Source organism: Pundamilia nyererei, unplaced genomic scaffold (genome assembly GCF_000239375.1).
Source record: "Pundamilia nyererei isolate P.nyererei 1_Seehausen unplaced genomic scaffold, PunNye1.0 scaffold00076, whole genome shotgun sequence".
Taxonomy (NCBI): Eukaryota; Metazoa; Chordata; class Actinopteri; order Cichliformes; family Cichlidae; genus Pundamilia; species Pundamilia nyererei.
In genome coordinates, this window is record NW_005187477.1 from 2,381,249 (window position 1) to 2,386,709 (window position 5,461).

The following is a 5,461-nucleotide window of genomic DNA, read 5'->3' on the forward strand; positions in this document are numbered from 1 at the left end:
CACGCACACACTCTCACACACACACACACACACACACTCAGCTTCCTGTTAGGAGTGGATTCCCAGACTCTGAGCTGGATCCCGGCTCAGGTGGAGATCTGGATCCATTGTCCTGCTTCCAGATCCGGGTCGACTGAAGCACTTTGACTTTAGAAAGTTTCTCTACAACTTTTTGAGTAACACATGACCTCCTTTGTGGAGACAACAATAAAGATAAAGGAGGAAGTATAAACAGGAAGTCCTGCTCACTGTCCAGCCTCAGGCTGATATAATTACTGACACAAAGCTTTTCCTTTTCAAGTTTGATCGACATCAGTGAGAAACATTTTTCTGTGGCCTGTTCCTGATGAACAGACCGCTGTCGAGTTCACTCTGACGCTGATTTATGACCAGAGTAAATGCGAGCGTTGGGGTCCGCTCCATGGACGACAGCCTGAGCTGCGTCCTCGTCTTCCCGTGCTGACGTCTTTCTCCTTTACCTGGACCCTAAAACCAAAGTCTGTGCCGCTGTCTGAGGCGGTCCTCACAGGGAGTTTGGCTTCAGCCTTTCACATCTTTGAGTCTCTTTGTGTTGTCACAAAACCGACATGTTGCTTCTGATTCTGATTCAAATAAATTTCAACACTGGAATGAAAACACTCACGCAACATTTTTTACTCTCAACTTCAAAATGCAGATGTGTTTGATGAAGATGAATGGATGGCGAGTGCTTAATAATCTCATTTCCATTGTGGTTCTCTGAAAACAAAAGAAGTTATGATGGCAGATGTTGGAGGCACAGACCAGTTTAACTCCAGCTGTTGCTTCAGACGTGCTGCTGGGCTTCTGTCACAGGCTGAAAGCTCCACCTGTCCTCCCAGCAAAAAGCTGGTGATGAGCTCAATCAACATTACAGTAACACTTCATAAGACGACCCACAAATAAGGCACAAGTACCCTGTACTTAGGTGAAATTTCATGTAACAATGAAATAACCTAAAATTAAATGAAGTAATTTTAGGTGCTGGGTTATTTCATGGAACATTTCTGGAAAAGCAAACAATATTTCCCCATCTTACATCTTATGTTCCTGCAAAATGCACGTAAGTTCTGGGTACTCGCGCCTCCTCTCGCCCTCATGGAGGAAAAATACTTTTATGTGTGAAGCTCTGGTTAAGCTGCGTGAAGACACTGAAACAACCAGCGAGGAACAAACTGTGACTAACAAATCATCTCTTTCTGTAACTCAAAATCTGTTGGAGCTGCAGAAGTTTGGAGAACATTTGGAGACCAACACAGCCGAAAAATATCACCAAAAGCTGGACTTTAAGTTAAAGGGGAATAAAAACTCACAGGTGTTACACCCGTAACACGCCCAACACTCAGGGCTGATAACTGCTGAGGAGATCGATGTCTGATGTGTGGACAGATCTAAGATCGATCTGCAGAGAGAAAATCGGTGCCAAAAGTTAGAATAAAAGCAACTCTGTGCTTTAGTGTTTCACTGTTCCAACACAAAGTAACACAATCAATGTGAAACACTGTCTCCTACAACATCACGAGTTAGAAAACAGACCTGTTTTATGCCTCTGTGACACCTTAGAAAAGCTCCTGTTTTAACATTTCTTTAGATCCACAAGAGCTGAATTACACAATTATACCAGCAGGTTGCTTGGCAACCACCTAGCAACAGCACAAGTACAACAAGCACAGGCATGACGTTGTGATAGTTTCATATATTTACTGTTTGTCTCTTCTCCTGCAAACACGTCTGCTCATCTTTGGTTTCTTCTTCCTGAGCTTTCAGTCGTCTGTTAGCGTTAGCCTAGCATGCAGAGCGTTATTCAGGCAGTGTTAATGTAACTGGGAAACTCTGCACGCTCATCACAAATGAAGCAGATCACAAGACCGTGCGGTTGTAACTTGAGCAGAGAGGCTGATGTTAATGTGGTGAAAAATCCACAGATCCAGCTTCAAACAAAGCACGCGCCCACGTTAACCAGCTGCACGTGACGGTCTCTGCCACAGCGTGCAGAGCTCTGCGTGGTACGATGCTCTGAAGAAAAGTCACATTTATTTTGGTTTTTGCCGTTAATGAAGTAAGAAGTAACACGAACGCAGAGATCTGAGAGCTGCGTGTGAGTGATAGATGTGAACGAGAGGCACAGAGCGCAGCGTTACCCTGTTTCACTGCACGTGTCTGCGTCCGCGGCTGCTTCGTCTCTTTATTCTCTGCAGAGTCAAACAGAGTCACTGTTGATCTCACGCAGGTCTTCTCTCCACCGTCTGACCGACTGCGCTCGGCCTGCCTGGATCTCTGCCCGGCCTCCATCTGTCTGCATATTGATGCACTTAAATCACTGCATACATGCGCAGTAAAAGCTTCATCGGCACCCATATGTGCCTCCCTGTGTGTTTAAACCCTTCGGCACGTACCGAGTCTGCCGGGGTGGAAGGCGACCCCTCCTTCACCTCGCTCGCTCGCTCTATCTGCCTGTCGCCTCCTTAAAGCTCCATTAAACACCAATAAAAATAAGTAGGTCAAATGCTTTCAGACCACCAAACCCAGAAACTCTGTCTCTGTCAGCGCGTCTCCAGCTTTTCGAGCTGCATCGCTGCCTTCTCTGCTGGACCCTTCCCGGCCTCTCAACTGCTGATTTTTTCAGCTGCTGCGTGTTAGGATGCTCACGGGTGCCAAATGTACTTTTTCCCAGCCTGAAACACAGGAATCTTTCAGCAAACCCGACACATGAAAACTTTGTGTGTTTGTTACTGCACATAGACAGGAAATAATGTGAAACACTGACAGATCACTGAACAGCATGTTTGCATGCAAGGATGAAACCATAACACATGTCAGGTGATCATGTTCCTAAAAAGGGTTCGTGAGAAGATATTTAAGTCTGATGTGGATGGCGAGAGTGTGCCGGCCACCGTCAGTCAGCAGACGTGAGAATAAAGAGCCAGCGAACCTCAGGGCTCAGATGAAGGGGTGGATGTGAGCCCAACCCCAGCTGTAAAGAGGTTAAAAGTAATCAGAGTAAGTCTGAGCTGATCAGGGTTTATTGTGGCTGAGGGTGCTGGAGGCAGCGCTGCATGCTGTGGTTGCTGCTGAAGGTCCGTGAAGGCACCAGGACGTCAGTTCTTCAGCTGTGAATCAGCCCCTCCGCTGTTTCATCCCTGCAAGCCTCAGCTTCTCAGATATGCTCGAAACCAGTTTTCACTCATGTGGTCACCTCGCTGTGTCCCACAGGAGTCTCCAAGTCACCTGCGTGTGCTGCAGCCATCAGCACAGGGGTCGTGGTTTAAAGATCTGGAACCAAACTTTCTGCTGCTTTAAATCTTTCGGTTTTGGGTCAAATCTTTTGTCTTACTAGCCAGAATCAGCCCTGTGGAATATTTTAGCTCCGAGCGTTCAGCAAACTCGCAGTAATGCGATCACCAGAGGAGCAGACTTTCGGTCTCTGTCAGCCCCTGCTCTGCATTTTTCCACAGTGATCCGCTGGGTCAGATTTGGAGGGAAATGTGCTGGATTGCAGGTTTCTGAACTCTGCTGTCGTCCCGCTGGGAACACGAGACGAGAGGCTTTGTTTGCCCGGGGATCCTGCACAAAAATGAAAACGCACCAAACAACAGATCGGCTCCAGGAACGCAGCTTCTCTGCCATCGAAAACCATCAGCAACAAAACCGAAGGAGATATTTGTCTTTATAATATCACAACACTGTGCGTGTATCATGAAACTGGCTGCCAGCAGAATGATTTGAACAGATGTGGATGTAATCTCAGTAGGTAGCTCCATGGGGAGAACAGAGACAGATGCTGAGGTAATTTATGCCGCTAAACTCCACTTGGATGCAAGCACAGTTTGTAATGCTGTAAATTGATGAGCTGTAGAGCCAGCGGGCTTTGGAGGCTGGCAGGGGGTCTCCTGATTAAAGCCAACTTTTAACAGAGCAGAGAAATGTTCCAGGAATGATCAGACTCAACACACATGAAAGCGAAAGTACGTCTGGGAAACAGAGCAGGTTACTGGGTTTATGTCCCAGCCTTCATCTCCGCCCCGTCACAGCACGGCAGGACTGTCCAGGTTAACCGCCGGACTTTAAACATGGTTCTGTGTTGAAATCTCGGGATAGCTGGGGTCTTTCTGCCCCGGTGCTGCCTGCTGACTGACTGCTGCACTTCCGAACTCGGTAGTCGGAGCAGATAGTTGGGAAAAGCAGATCCTCAGTGTAGAGTGCGGCATATCTGTGGAAAACTCATCTGGACAAATAATCAGGCGTTTTATCCCAATGCAAACAAAGCTTACAGGTAGACGCACGGGTGGGACTATTTAAGAGGTTAATAGTGTTTTGATTGGCTGTGCAGATTGCAGGTTGGTGTTTTGTTACCTCTGATTGGTGGAGATGACTTCGGGCTCGGGGGAGCGGCTGCGATTATCTGCAGTCTGTGAAACTGACTGCTTTCCTCTGCTCCGAGCATCCGTACAACACGAGGTGAAGCACAGCGACCCTGGAGACTCTGTGGAAGTTTGGGCTGAAGGAAGTCCTCGGTGTGTTCCAGTGGATGAGTTCATGGGAATCTTGCCAAACGCAGTTTCTAGGCATGTCTCTGGTGCACATTTTTCATATCTGCCATCTGCTTTAAATTCTCCATGCAGAGCTGAGTGTTTATCTGAGGCTGAAGTCGGCTTCCTTCAGTCCGAGATGACAGATTACAGCTTCATTTCTTGTCTACAGAAAATTTGCGACTTAAATTTGGCTGTTCAGTCTGTGACATTTTATATGAACCTAACATTTGTCACTGTTGTCATCCCAGCGGCTGCAGGTTTCATTATAGCACAACTGTGAACAGTGACTCTTCTTTAAGCCTTTTATTGCTGTAAAGTTTACACATGCTTTACATTAATATACCACACCATTTAAAACCTCCATGGCAACAAACAATGCTGTTTTGCTTGCATGTCTCAGTTATGTATAAGCTCAGAAACTCTGCAGGTGACTGTTGAGATGTGGCGTAGCTGACACCAAACTCCAATTCGTGCTCATCCAGGTACGGAAATCCCAAAAGGTCGGTTCTGTTTATCTGGATGTTTCGTCATCATCAGGTGACGTCTTCAGTCTCAGCTGACTGCAGGTTTCAACCTTATAAACAGGACATTTGCACAATGACTGAAACCAGCAGCACCGAAGGAACAATGGGCTGTAGCTGCAGCTGAGACTGAAGAAGTCACACGGATGGATGGATGGATGGATGGATGGATGGATGGATGGATGGATGGGAGGATGGATGGATGAATGGATAGATGGATGAATGAATGGATGAATGGCTGGATGGATGGGAGGATGGATGGATGGGAGGATGGATGGGAGGATGGATAGATGGATGGATGGATGGGAGGATGGATGGATGGATGGATGGGAGGATGGATAGATGGATGGGAGGATGGATGGATGGATGGGAGGATGGATGGATGGATGG

General features: G+C 47.1%; 1 protein-coding gene across 6 annotated transcripts in view; it reads left to right on the top strand.

Annotated features, from left to right (window-relative positions):
• plekhg2 (pleckstrin homology domain containing, family G (with RhoGef domain) member 2) overlaps positions 1–5,461 on the top strand; it is an 82,509-nt gene that overhangs the window by 49,887 nt on the left and 27,161 nt on the right. The window lies entirely within an intron of this gene.